At 37.4% G+C, this 14,657-nt stretch overlaps 1 protein-coding gene across 1 annotated transcript in view; it reads right to left on the bottom strand.

The window, feature by feature from the left end:
* Positions 1–14,657, bottom strand: part of EEFSEC (eukaryotic elongation factor, selenocysteine-tRNA specific) — a 175,127-nt gene that overhangs the window by 127,555 nt on the left and 32,915 nt on the right. The window lies entirely within an intron of this gene.

Raw genomic sequence — 14,657 nt, 5'->3', positions numbered from 1 at the left:
CAGGTTTGAAAATTTTGGTCTTAGTCTATAAAATGAATAAAAGAGGTTCAAAGCAAGTGTGAAGGGAGAACACCAGCAAATAAACCAGTGATGGCCAAAAACTATTACAACTGTGACAAGGATAAACTGGGATCCTTCAAATAGGTTAATTTTCCCTTTTCAAGATCTCCTTTGGAGCTTTATGGAACAACATTCTGGGAAACATCAGCCAAAAGAGGGGTGTGCAGGATTCACTGTAAGAACATAAAAGAATGAAAAGGTGATGAAGAAATAACCCCTGCTGGAACAGTAAACTTGTTTGTTCCCTCTTCCACATGCTGACAATAATAGTTTTGTGTTTGGATGTTAAGAAGCAAAAAAGCAGAGGAGGGGAAGCTGAATGAGTGACATAATTTGACAAAGATTATGGTTACATAGTTTTCGGTGCTCTATGGTAAGACTGGATAATAGTTTTTGACTGGTGTGCAGGAATAGCTGCATTAACAGGATACTTCAGAACAAGAGGGAGATTTAGGAAACATTCTGCCCTTTAATTAGTGAGAGCTGAGCTTCGTCCTCTTCTGCCGGTGTCCTAAACTTGGCATAGAAGGAAGTGCTTTTCCAAAAATACTAACATTGAAACTGCCAAATGGTCATTTTAATCAATTCTAAATACATTAAAATAAGTTTTTAAAGTCACGTGATGTATATACTTTTCTGACGTTGAGGGAATTGATTAAACACCACAGTATATTGTCATTCTGCCTTGAATTAAAGCATGTACAGTACGTGCACTTCAGATCTCTGCAACAGCTGAACAAATACAGGCAGATTTCCCACATCCCCACTCCTTCACCGAGAGGAATGTAATTCACTTGGAGTCTAAATTTATCTAGAGTTCTCATGGCCTCATTTTTCCTCCAATTTTTATTAGTAGTATTATCACAAGTTCTAAATATTATTAAGTGAAGATTCCCATTATTGACTAAACTGGTTTTCAGATAGGGTTCTGATGGCTGGACAGCTCTGGACCATACTACGCACACATTCAGGACCCTTCTATCTCTTTCCTGCTAGGATATCGATACACATAACTGATCAGCAAACAGACAAAGATGTGCATCAATGCCACTCACATACTCAGAAGCTGTTTCAGAGGAGCATGTTGTAAATGAAGCACTAGAAAGCCATGTGCAATGGACCTTAATATAGCAAAGCTCAATCTAACAAGGTAAAGGTCTACAGCTGAACTAGTAGAGAGTTGCAGTGATCTACAAAACGTCTTTCAAGAATAACAAAATGCTAAAAGAAACTAATGTGACAAATCTAGCATCATTATTTACAGTACTCAGGATTACAGTTTCTACTGCTTCTAATATTTTCCTGAAACTTTTATTAAGAAATTGACATAATTGTTCCTTTTCTCTCTCCTCCCCCGACCCCCACTTTTTTGCTTAATCTTCACCATAGGCCATCACATGGAAGCAGACAGACTTGTTTATAATTCCCATGAACTCAGGATAGGAAATCATTCTGAGAGTGGATTTCATGGGTGAGTGAGTGGGTGGGAATTGCAGCAGCAAAAATTAACAGTTATAAATGACTACTTTCAACCTATCAAAGCTTTTCATCTTGTAATACTGCACGAAGACTCCTTTTAAGCTACAGCAGGATCATTATCATAGCATTGTAGTTAGCACAGCATTTTCTCATGCAGTATCTCAATCATTTAAAAAATTGCATGAGGCAAGCTTAGCATATGTGTTATCCCTCCAAATGCATTTTCTGTTTTTGTTATTGCAGAAATTGTTTTACTCCTTTAAGCAGTTTTTAATTACACTATAAAATAGCATTAAACCGCATTTTTGAGGGAACGGGAAGGGGCTTGGAGGCACTAAACTCCATACCAAAATGGCTTAAATTTAATAAGAAGAAAAAGTATGCAGATAGATAGTTCTGAATGTGAACAAGTCTCAGTACTTTAAGTGAGGTAAAAATATTTTAAATTAGTTAATATTTGAACAATTAAAAACACTAGTTCTAAGCACACACAGCAGGGGGAGGTTGGTTTGTTTTTACAACTGTAATGAAAGGATGTTTTGTACTAAGCTTTATTGCACACATACTCTTCCTACATTGCTGATACCTGTTCAATGAATGTGAATGAACCATTAACCTTAACTTCTTGGCTGATTTTAACATTATTAGCTATCATTATATTTAAGATATGTAACCATTAACATAATGGTGGATGCACTGTATGCTTTAGCTCACCCTCTTCCAACTAATTACTATGACAAGGTAAATATGGGTCTCGAGAGACACTCTAGGCCAAATTTTGATCTCAGTTAGTCCAGATTTAAACCAGGGTAACTGAGATCAGAATCTTGCCTTTGAGAACAGTGGCTAATCTGACACCATATGTTCTACAATATCTAAGCCCACTGACAAAAGATAAAGATTGCACTGCAGCCTTCACGTGCAGTGTCTATACAAATGCTAATTTATGTTGCAGCCTTAATGGCATTTTATTGCAGTTTCTTTCAATAACTTTATTATAAGCAAACATTACATATGCCACTAATTGTGATATTTATGCATCTATTAGCACCTCCAGACAATTTTTTTAACATATGAAGCCCTTAAAATGTAAGGATCACTAGGGTTTCTGCTGAGGTTTATTTAAGAAACCAAGCAGCACCAAAGTCAAAATATGAAATTATTAAATAAAAATAATTGCATCAAATATAAACCAACAATTTTCATGGAAGGAGTAAGAAAAATAAATATGTAAATGTTGGCCAGATGACAGCTGAAGGGTGTAAACATCAAGGTACAAGAAGAATTGTTTAGGTTGACTATTGGGAAAAATCTAAATGATGAAATTTATTAGGTCCCTGTTGCACAACCTTTGCATCACAGAAGGTCAAAAGGCAACTAACCAGGAGTCCAAAGTCCACACGTGTATACAATATTTTTATATAAGATTTTAATGCACACAATTTTGTGTGCAGAGATAGATGCACACAATTTTTTTTCTGTTTAGAGAATGCTGTAAGTATAAACAGCACTTTAACTTCTTGATATCTAGCTTTATCCTAGAGGTGGCCACAATAAAGCTCTTTAGGACAGGGACTGTCTTTGCATTGCATACATGAGCAGCACCTAGCACAATACAGCCCTAATTGGGATGCCTAGACACTACAACAATACAAATAACAAACAATAATAATGATGAAATGATTGACAAGAGCAGTTCAGATAAGGGGAGCAGGCGCAGAATGTTTACTCGGAACAACTTAAAGGTAAAGATAAGAAACACAGAGAGAGAGGAGAGGAGAGATGAGGGATAAGTGAATAACCCAAGGAGACAGCTCCTATAGGGCATCCAAGAAATGACACATTGATCCAAGACTTCCTGATAAAAACAATTATAAACTCATGGTAAAGATTTGTTAGTCTCATTATACTATCAGCTCTCTAGAGCAGGGACCTTGCCTTCTCTATGTTCTATACAGTGCTTAGCATGCTGACTGGGCTCAATTAATAAAATAAAGAAATAATGTTATATAATAATAGTAATAATGTATAACAGAAGGTATCCTGTGAACAAAGGACAGTTCACACATTTTGGCAGAGTACCTAGATAGAATGGCAAGCATCAACATCTTCATTGCAATCATGGAACAAAGGGGAAGATGAAGACCGCTCCAACACACTTATTTAGACTGCAGACTCCTCAAGGCATTGACCATGGCTTCATACGTCTTTGTACAGTCCTTAACACAATGTGGTTCCTAAGGCTGATGGGCCCATTGGGCACTATCATATTATAACTAATGAAATAGTAAATAAATAAATAATAACAGTAGTTTTCCAATTTTCCCCACCCTTCGGATGACTTCAAAAGGGACAGATCTTCTCACTGACACACCTCTCTTCTCTATTCCCTAGTCCTCCTCTTCTTAATTCTCAATTTTGGTTTCATTCTGTAGAAGGGCTACTTAGACCACTTGCAATCCATGGATCATAGCTGTAGAGCTACTGGAGTAGAGTAATCTGGAAAAGTCAGCTAAGATGCACAGGAGGTGACGATAATAGCCAGACTTCACCTCATGAAAATCAGAAGCTCACTTGGAGCAAAAATGGCAAAGCTACTAACAGCATATACTGGAAAGAGGCAATCTCACTGAATTTCAGTATTGTTTTAAAAATATCTTACAGGTAATAAAGGAGATGTGAGAAACTAACAGCCTCATGTTTACAGGTTAAATGGTCTTCAAAACACCAAGCAACCAACTCACCACAATGTTGAATTTCAGTCAACAAAAAGAACTGAAACATTTATATGTTATTTTCTACTATATCTCAGGACTTCAGGAATAGGGAAACAACAAGTAAGGATGAACCTATATAAATGTACTACTATGTATATAATCTCACTTGAAGAAAGCTTTTAATTCAGGTATTGAAAACATCATCACTGCCATAGCAGTAAGGACATCAAAAACAATTACAGGAATAAACAAGGTGATGATATCTCACCCAAAACCAGGGTGGATAAAAATCAATGATTTAAAAAAAAAATCGGATTTTTTTTTTATTTAAATAGGATTTTTTTGATCAAATGCTTTTTGAGGAAAAACCCTATCTAAAGATAGTTTTAATTAAGATACATTATAGCTCAAAGATATCTCATCATGGAATAGGGATTATAAATTCTAATTCTATAGTATGAGACAATATATTCATGTAATGTTTAAGAAAAGTTTTGTAAATGAGTTCCAATAGTTCATGGATTAGACCCCCAATTTTATGAGGTTCCAGGGGCTTCTGTATAGATTATTTAGGTTAATCTTTCTATCTACCCAATCAGACTCAGTGCTCAGTCTAGGAGATACCATCAGAGATGCTTAGTTTTGCAGTTCTCAAACCGTGGATTTGTGTCTCCAGAGATAACATGCTTGTTAACAGCAAAAATGTTTTTAAATAAATAATATATAGAGGTGAGAAATAACAGAGCTCAACCCTATTGTCCCTCTGCAAATTTGTGTACAGAGTCATCCCTTACCTCTCTCTAAAAGTGCAAAGTTTCAAATAGTTCAATGAATAGAAGATTGCTGAGGGCAGAACAGATCTGGACATGGAGAAGAAGTCTGGAGATAAATGTGAGAAGGGAGGGACAGGCAGCAGAAACAAAAGTGAAACTGTTTGAACAGCATATTCCAGAAGTCTTGAGGTCTTTCTGAGTGTTGCCTTCATTGACTTGAGATTTACCATATCATTCTCGCACTAGAAGGGAAGTCTTATAATGGCAGCAGGCCGTAAAAGAGACCCAGTTTTGGAATATTTTAATGTAGTTCCTCTACCTGTGGGTAAGACAGACATGCATGCAAAATGCAAACGGTGAAACAAAGAAATGCAAGGCCTGGTTGCCCCAATGAAACAACATCATGAGAAGTGTTCCCTCTCAGGAGGAAGCTGCGTTGAAGATGATGAAAGGAACACGTCTGAACATGCAGGATCTTCAGGTTGGTAAACTTTTATTTCATACTTCTTTCTTAAGGACTGCCTGTCTTCCTTCTGGACTATTCTTGAATTCTCATGTTTGAGCAAAAAATATAGTTATTACTCTATGGTACTATCATTTTAGATGCAGTTGTGATAAAAAAATAAATAGCTGAAATAGGCAGATCTTCCTTTTACTATTTCACCTTTAAAGTAGTACTGAATGTCAGTGAATGCAATGAGTAATACTACATTAGCAGTATGATAATAATTAAATAACTACATGGACTTATTTTGTTTAGGAGACTCCATCCTCAACATACAGGATTCTGAAGACTATCCACCTTCAAAATCACCACCATTTTCTACCGTTTCAGAGTTATCTGCCAATGATAGTGTTTCAGTCACATCATGTATGTCACATAGCCACAGTATATCACCTGTAACAAAAAGAAAAAAAAAATCTCCATCATCCAGGAACAACCACAGATAAGTTTGTGATATGAACCAGATTACAAAAAGAGGTAATTGATGAAAAAATTGCCCGGTTTGTTTATGCAACAAACTCTCCTTTCCGTATGATTAAGACCAGGATACAGTCCACCCAACAGAGCAGATGTCACAAGCAAATTGCTGGATAAAGTGTATGAAAGAGAAATTGAGCAGTGTGCAAAAGGTCTAGAGGGTAAATTGTTAACCTGAGTCTTGATGGGTGGAGCAATGTTCACAATGATCCTGTTGTATGTGCTTGTGTGACAACAGAAGAAGGGAATGTCTTCCTTATAGAAACAATTGATACATCAGGAAATGCACACACAGCAGAATACTTACAAGTAGCAGCAGTAAAAGCTATAACAAACTGAAAAAAAAATCAAATGTCTAGTACGCAGCTTGGTCACAGACAATGCTGCAAATGTAGCCAAGATGAGAAGAAATTATTTAGAAGAGAGTCCCAAGATAATAACATATGGTTGCAGCGCTCATTTGATGCACCTCCTAGCTAAAGACTTCAGTGTTCCAGAAATAAAGACTGTTGTTGTTGAAACTGCAAAATACTTCCATAACAACCACTTTGCAGCAGCTGCTGTGAAAAAAGTGGGAGGAACCAAGCTAACTCTCCCACAAGACGTGCGATAGAACACAGTAGTGGACTGTTTTGAGCACTGTCATAACTATAAAGGGAAGGGTAACAACCCTCCTGTGTACCATACTATAAAATCCCTTCTGGCCAGAGACACCAAAATCCTTTTACCTGTAAAGGGTTAAAAAGCTCAGGTAACCTGGCTGACACCTGACCCAAAGGACCAATAAGGGGACAAGATACTTTCAAATCTTAAGGGGAAAAGGCATTTGTTTGTGCTCTTTGTTTTGGAGTTGTTCGCTCTTGGGACTAAGAGGGACCAGACATCAAGCCATGCTCTCCAAATCTTTCTGAACAAGTCTCTCATATTTCAAACTTGTAAGTAACAGCCAGGCAAGGCGTGTTAGTTTATCTTTGTTTTCTCACATTGTAAATGTTCCTTTTGCTAGAGGGTTTACCTCTGTTTACTGTAATTTTAAACCTAAGGCTAGAGGGGGTTTCTTTGGGATCTTTAAATCTAATTACCCTGTAAAGTTATTTTCCATCCTAATTTTACAAAAATAATTTTTACCTTTCTTTCTTTAATTAAAAGCCTTCTTTGTAAAAACCTAATTAATTTTTCCTTGTTTTAAAATCCAAGGGGGTTGAATCTAAACTCACCAGAAATTGGTGGGAGAAAAGAAGGAGAATGGTTAATTTCTCCTTGTTTTAAGATCCAAGGGTTTGGATCAGTGTTCACCAAAAAATTGGTAAAAAAAAGTCTCTCAAGGCTACCCACGGAAGGGTTATAGTACTTGAGAGAAAAATATTATGGGGGGGAGGTAAACAAAGTTTCCCAAATAACTCAAATAATTTGGGTGGTGGCAGCAAAACCAAATCTAAGCTGGTAGTTAAACTTAAAGGTTCTCATGCAGGTCCCCACATCTGTACCCTAGAGTTCAGAGTGGGGAAGGAACCTTAACAAGCACTATATCAAGAACTGGCTAATCTGATGACAGTTTGTGAACAAAATCATTAAACAGATGGCACTGTCACAGCCAAAGTTCTCAACATTGGGTTTAAGAGAAATGTTGAAAACATGCTGAGTACCCTGAAGCCTATTTCTGTAGCCTTGAACAAAATGCAGGGAAATAGCTGTTTTATTGCTGATGCTGTTGAAATTTGGAAGGAACTGAGCAAGATCTTAAAAAGATAAATATGCAATGACAGTCAAATTACAAGTATTAAAAAAATGAATGGGACAAGCACTATCTCCAGCTCATTTTCTTGCAAATATTCTCAATACTCTCTACAAGGGTCAAACCTTAACTGCTGAAGAAGAGGAGTTGGTTATGACATGGACATTCAGCAACCATCCCTCCATAATGCCAACTATAATACATTTCAGAGCTAAGAGTAAACCATTCAAGAAATATATGTTTGCTGATGATGTTTTAAAGAAAGACACACCAGTGAACTGGTGGAAGTCACTTTAGCACTTGGATTCAGAGACTGTTGAAGTGATAATCTCACTTTTAACAGCAGAAGCTTCTTCTGCCGGTGTAGAAAGATTATTTTCTTCCTTTGGACTCATTCATTCCAAATTGAGAAATCATTTGGGACCTGAAAAAGCAGGAAAGCTTCTTTTTCTTTTCCAGATTATGAACAAACAGGAAAATGAAGGTGAAGACGACTGAGTTAGCTGCAGAAGTCAATATTTTAAGTTTCTCATGCTGACCTGGCTGACACAGTCGATTTAATTTTTGTGGGTTTTTTTTAAATATTTCATTTAACTATTTTAGTTAAAAACACTTTTAACAAAAACAAACCTGATTTTAAAAAACTTGAATGTTTAACTAAATTCAAAAATTCATATACTTGTTTTGATAAAATATTACATGTTTGCTGTTGAAGAAAAAAATCCAGAATACATAACGTTGTTGTTTTAGTTAAATAAAACCATTTAAATGTCTGTCTGGTGATGTTCTCCTCCTAATACAGCATGGCAAGAAAATCCTCCAAATATTAATGATTAACCTGTTGAATTGTAGTTCACCTCTCAATGACTTCATAAATATCTGCTTCAATTACCTTTGGTAAATGAAATAACCAAACAATCATTCATTTTCTGATAGAGCTGTAAAACTAATCTGAAAAGTTTTCAAAATAAATCACTTTAAAAATGTATAGTGTGTACCTTCTAAAAATGAAACCTACATCTATCTCTGAGTTGTGAAGAATATGTATTAAGGTTATAACAACTAACAAGAATGCACTTTTATGTAGAAATCCATGATTAAATCAAGTATTCCTGACTAGTGATTTAAATCACTTTGATTTAAATCAAATCCGCCCTGCCCAAAACCTGCATGATTTGTTGAGAGAACATCTTCCACAGGCTCTGTGGGGAAAAGGAATAAGGAGTAACTGAACTGCTTTAGCTTTTCAGAGGATATTGTCCTACACAGAGAAGTGATCTAAAAGAGATCAGAGAGTTTTTCAAAACCACATATGCAGGCAAATGGGACTTTAAACGAATCTGAATGAAGCAGATACATGCAGAAGACCGAGACACATATATGGAAGCAGCAGTGACTATTACATCTATACTGAGGGTATCCATTATAAAATTAAGCCGAAGAAATCAAGAGATTCTCCTCCAGAACAAGTATGCAGCCTTCCATTTACTGTTTCATCCATTACTTTCTGAAAGAAATGCTGAAGCACATTCAGAAAGATATCAAAAAGGCTTCCTGAAGTAATTTCTCACTTAGCCTGAAAATGGTAAATCAACTATTAGAGTGTATCCTTCTGGTGATGACACACCGCTCAAAGACATGGCCCTCTAATAAGAAAAATGAAACAGAAGCTAGTTGTCACCTAAAGACATGGGGGGGGAGGGTGGCGAAAGATGGGAATTATGTTGCAAGATAAGAAACTGAACAAACGAGAACAATAAAATAAAGCAACAGACATTTACTAAGTCAGGAAAAATCACTGACAATGAAGATAACTAGTGAAAAAGGTCTCTGTGATGACAGCCAGAAATGAGAAAAAGCAACTAGGCTAACAACAAAGTATCAGAGAGGAAAAATAATAAAACAGTGGAAACTAAATTTGGAGGCAACAGCATTCATCTATAATCAGCAGATTGACAGGAGACTAACTATTTAAAGATGCTCTTAAAATGAGGACTTCAGTTAGGGATAAAAATTATCTGATCCCCACTTTAAAAACCCAAGTCCAAGCCATCCTTAGCAAAGTAAAGTTACTTTAGAACTTTGGGGAAACCTGAATAGATGGCAAAAAAAAGTAATAATTTATGACTGCCATTGCTTGGAGCTTGTAGAATGAGTACTTAGCCAAAGATATCAGCCAGGGAGACCCTGAAGCCAACAGTGTGTGTGTCCAGTCAACTAGAGACCAGATAGTAGAGTGGACTCCACAAGTCAGCAGAGACCTTTATCTAATAACTTGATTTATTTGTGCATCCCACACATTACCTAAGCTAAGACTCCCATCTGTCTAGTTCTTATATCTTTCCCATCATGATAGTATTTCAATGCCTTACCAGAAAGACATCCTCATGATGATCTATAGGCTGCAGCATTACTTGGTAAACCACAATAAAAATTCCACTAGCTGAGCTGGTAGAAGACGTGCTTAGCCCATATCAGACAGAAGCAACTCTATGTCATGTATGTCTCTTAACGGGACAATGTCAAGGTTAGTAAGCCAAATACATGACCTACTTTTAAAAATGACATTGTCTCCAAAAAATCTTGTGTTTTTTAGATTTTTTTTAAAAGATTAGTGATCTTAAAAACCAAACTGAATTTCTCTCTTCCTATTTCTCTATTAATTTATTTTGTTTATTGTAATTTCTTTGGATGTATACTATGAATAAAAAGGAAATCCCATTCAGGGTTCTAAACACAAGAAACCAGAAAAGAAATAGAATTAAATAGTAATTTAACCTGGCAGCCAGCAGAATCCACCCCCAATAAAACACATTTTTAAACTAATTAAGTAAGTTTTAAAATAATACACTGGACTTGATTCCAACCTTACTATAACTAAACAATGTGTTGTTGATTTTTTGTATTGTAGTGTAAAGAAAGTGGAAGGCTGAAGTCTAGTCCCTACAACTCCTGTATACTGGTGCTTTGCATTCCTAGGCAAAGGTGCTAGAGCAGAAATAAAACTAAATTTCTTACATACACATTTGTTGTAGAATACTGCAAAGATCCAGTCTATGGTAAACAGTCTCTGTTATGTGCACACAACCCATGGATCAGTCTTTATGACGTCTCTTGCAATACCGAGGGAAAAGCCCCTCTCTCACAAGAAGCAAATCCATCCAGGTTTTGACCACATACGCTGTTATGGATCTCCATATAAACAAACTCACAGATTAAGGCTCTGATCATACAGTTCATTGCATGCTGATGGTGCCTACTCAAAGACCCCAATGAAATCAATGGGGTTCTGTAAAGACACAGCTCTTCACTCATGCACAACTAATTGTGGGATCAGGACCTAAGAAAGTCAATTCTCTCCATTGCACGTCAGTTGTATGTCATTCTAAATAGGGTAGCAAGGGCAGGGTTATGTCTAGAAAAATCATTTAGGCCAGGGGTTCTCAAACTGGGGGTCAGGACCCTTCAGGGGGTCGCGAGGTTATTACATAGGGTGTTGCGAGCAGTCAACCTCCACCCCAAACCCCGCTTCACCTCCAGCATTTATAATGGTGTTAAATATATTTAAAAAGTGTTTTTAATTTATAAGGGGGGGGGTCACACTCAGAGACTTGCTATGTGAAAGGGGTCACCAGTACAAAAGTTTGAGAACCACTGATTTAGGCCTTTCTTTTTAACCTCTCAATTCCAAGAGTTGATTACCATTTTATTACATACACAGTACACATTTTTAGAACAATTGGATTATAAACTCTAGGCACTAACCTGACTTGCAATTTTAGTATGGGTGAAAAGGGTGAACCAAAAAGTATTTCCAGCTACTAATAGGGAAAATCTGAGCTTTTTTTCCCCCCCAAATAGGTGAAAAACAAGAAAATTAGAGGTTTATTTTATTTTATTTTGGCAGGCAGCAACTTAATATGGCACCAAATCAGATTTTTGCTACAATCTCTATCAATGTAAAGCTGCAGATGACTTGGCTCCAAACAGTAAAAATGTCACTAATCTGCACTAATCTCCTGGGGAGGGGGGAAAAAGGAAAAGGGGCTGGGTCCGAGTGTGAACTAGTGATGAGATTTTGCATGCCACGTGAGCACAGAGCATAAGTATGGATTCTGACTCCATGCTTCTTTAAGCTACTGTATCCTTTTTTCTGTTTGTGGTAATCTTTTTAGCTGACTTTGCGCAAACAGTACAACTCCTGTTCACAGGCAACGAAAGGAAGCAGAAAATGGAATTTGAAATGCTGAAATAAAATAATTGTAGGCCATGGGCTATAATTTGATTTCATGCTTACAAGGAAATGAAAGCGGACTTCCTTAAACATATTTTTTTTAAATATGCTTTTTACCATGTTAGGATTTCCTCTAGCATAGAAGAGAAAATAGGATTGCAGAAAATATGCCGTTCTCAAGTATCATTGCTACTCAGGGGCAAAGCTCTGTTTTAATGTGCACTTCCCATTCTGGGGAAGAGGAAATTCTTCAATTAATAAACCGGGTGGACTGAGGCGAGTTTTTAAGGTTTAATCAATTTCATCTGCCCTTAGAATAAAAAGACTGACTATTCTACTATTTTTTCTCTCCTTTTCAAAAAATAATAAAATGAATGTTTTATTTTAAATTCTTTGAGGTTAGTATCTCCTGTTTCAGGAAATATTGTCTATTTCATGCAGCGAGTATGAAACTTCCCCCTCTCACCAACCCACCCTCATTTTTCTTTGTTAAGAATCCTTCTTCAAAAAACACTAAATGATTCTCTGTTTTCATATACAGTAACACCTGGGGAGATGCTATGAGTTATACAGGATTTTGGTAGGTACGTTGGGGGGAGGTGGTGGGGTTGGTGAGGAAGATGTTTTGCAGGATATGGAATCTTTCAGAAGCCAATGTTAAAGGGAGGGGGGACTGGAGTGCATGAATTACTCATGAAGAAACCCTCTGTAAAGCAATTCAAATCATGTACCAAAACGGATACCAGAGCTTTGGTTAGACAACACTTTGAAAAGTACAGGAACTCTCACTACAGTTCAAGGATCCCACCACTGTTTTCCAGGGATGCCAGTCCAGATGGTTTATCAGCTGGAAGTCACAAACAGGGAACTGCCTGAGAGCCTTACACTCAGAAATTGATTTATATGAAGTTTCTAGGTACCCAGGGACAGCTCAACTTTGCAAAACATAGGGTCACATTGCCCCAAATTTCTCTAAAGATGTATTAAAACTTACAAAATATAATACAATCATCCTTGATCAACAAACAGAGATTGCTTGTTGCCTGAATTTACCACCAATAAAAACTTGTGGTTGGATAAGCTCTTTCCTACCGCTACAGCTTTAAAAAGAGAGGGCAGTAGTTGTCTTAAGCCCTCACACTTCCAGGGAATCCACATCAGACCCACCAAATAGAGTGCTGTCCTCCGGTTACCCATCCATGTTCCTGGTTTACTCTGGGACCAGTTCCTGTCCTCCTGATCCATGTAGAGAGGTTTCCAGAAGCCAATGCATATCAAAAATAGGTGTAACAAAAGGTATAGTTGCTACAACCAAAGGGAATTTCAAGTAAGGAGCTGGTGGCCAGAGATGGGAGGATCTGTTCATGAGTGGTGAGAGAGTTAGCCAGAGCGCTGCATATATTATTTTGCAGAAAGCTTCACAAAACAAGCCCAAGAGCTGGCACATATTTGAGGGCTTCGTGGGCTGTACAATGTGCACCTCTGCTCTAAAGACAAAAATGGAGACTAATATGGGACCCTTTGTGAATGCGTTCTTTCTTACTATAAAGTTATCCAAAGCCCTTCTTGTTTAAACACGCACATAGTAAATGTCAGCAGCTGAAGGCATATGGCACTGGGTAGATTCTGGGCTTTGTACAGATGCTTGTAAGGAACAGAATACATCTCCTAAGGGGTTGCTATTGCTTTTGCAAAAGTACCTACAGGAATTCTTAAATAACTGTATACGGTTTTTATAAGATCATTTTTCAGTTCTGGTGGCTGACTTCAAGCCTACGGTGGTCTTGTCATAGTAACTAACCTTATAAGACAGAGAGATTGTTTTTGAAAGAGTTCAGGCTTGAAAGGTCATTTCAGGGGTACAAAAGCTATATCATCCACTACTAATCAAGAGTTACAGGTATGAGCCACAGAACTGGAGTCTCATTTTCTAAGCCAGCATGGTCTGCACGAACTACAAAGGTCATGTGTTTAGATCCACAGAGGAGGATTACTGTTACACTGCTCAATGGTGACACCAATTGGCCAGTCAGAAGCAGCATGAACAGCACTCTAATGGGAACTCCAAAAGCGCCAAGGTGTGATGGATTTGAAGCTGCCCTTTAATAATTCATTAATACTGTATGCTGACCTGGTTATTGGCATGTTTGCTGTATGAATACATTAGTTTAGTTTAACAGGAGGGGCTATTTCGAAAAACAATCAGGAAAGGAAAGAATGGCTCATGATAAGCACTTAACCACAAACACTTGAGGGCTGTTAAGAGACAATGCCAGGAAAGGACATGGCCCAGGAACACAAGAAAGCAAAGGAACTATATAGTGGGGTTTTAAAAGGGACTCTCTCTCGAGAGAGAGAAGAGGTAGTTGTTTGATGGAACCAGACAGACAAAGGCACCTGCTGGGGTTGTCTGAAGAATTTAGGCTTGCATAGGATACCATCAGGGAATGGTAGGCCTTTAGGTAACAGACACATATGCAGTTTGTTGTTTTAAAATTCTTTCTTTAAATGCTTTGCTCCTACTGCAAAATAAACAACACTTTGGTTTTAAGAAAATGGTCTTGGTCCCAGTATACTATTGGTCACCAAATCCCAAAGAGAAGAATTGCAGGTGCTTGAACTCAGATTGACCTGTTGGGTACGAATGCTTGATACACAGGGTGCTGTAGCCCAGGGC

Source organism: Terrapene carolina, unplaced genomic scaffold (assembly GCF_002925995.2).
Source record: "Terrapene carolina triunguis isolate 2854851 unplaced genomic scaffold, T_m_triunguis-2.0 Scaffold89, whole genome shotgun sequence".
Classification (NCBI taxonomy): Eukaryota; Metazoa; Chordata; order Testudines; family Emydidae; genus Terrapene; species Terrapene triunguis.
Note: the sequence above shows the minus strand (reverse complement) of the source record. Positions and strands in the feature narration are given on the sequence as shown.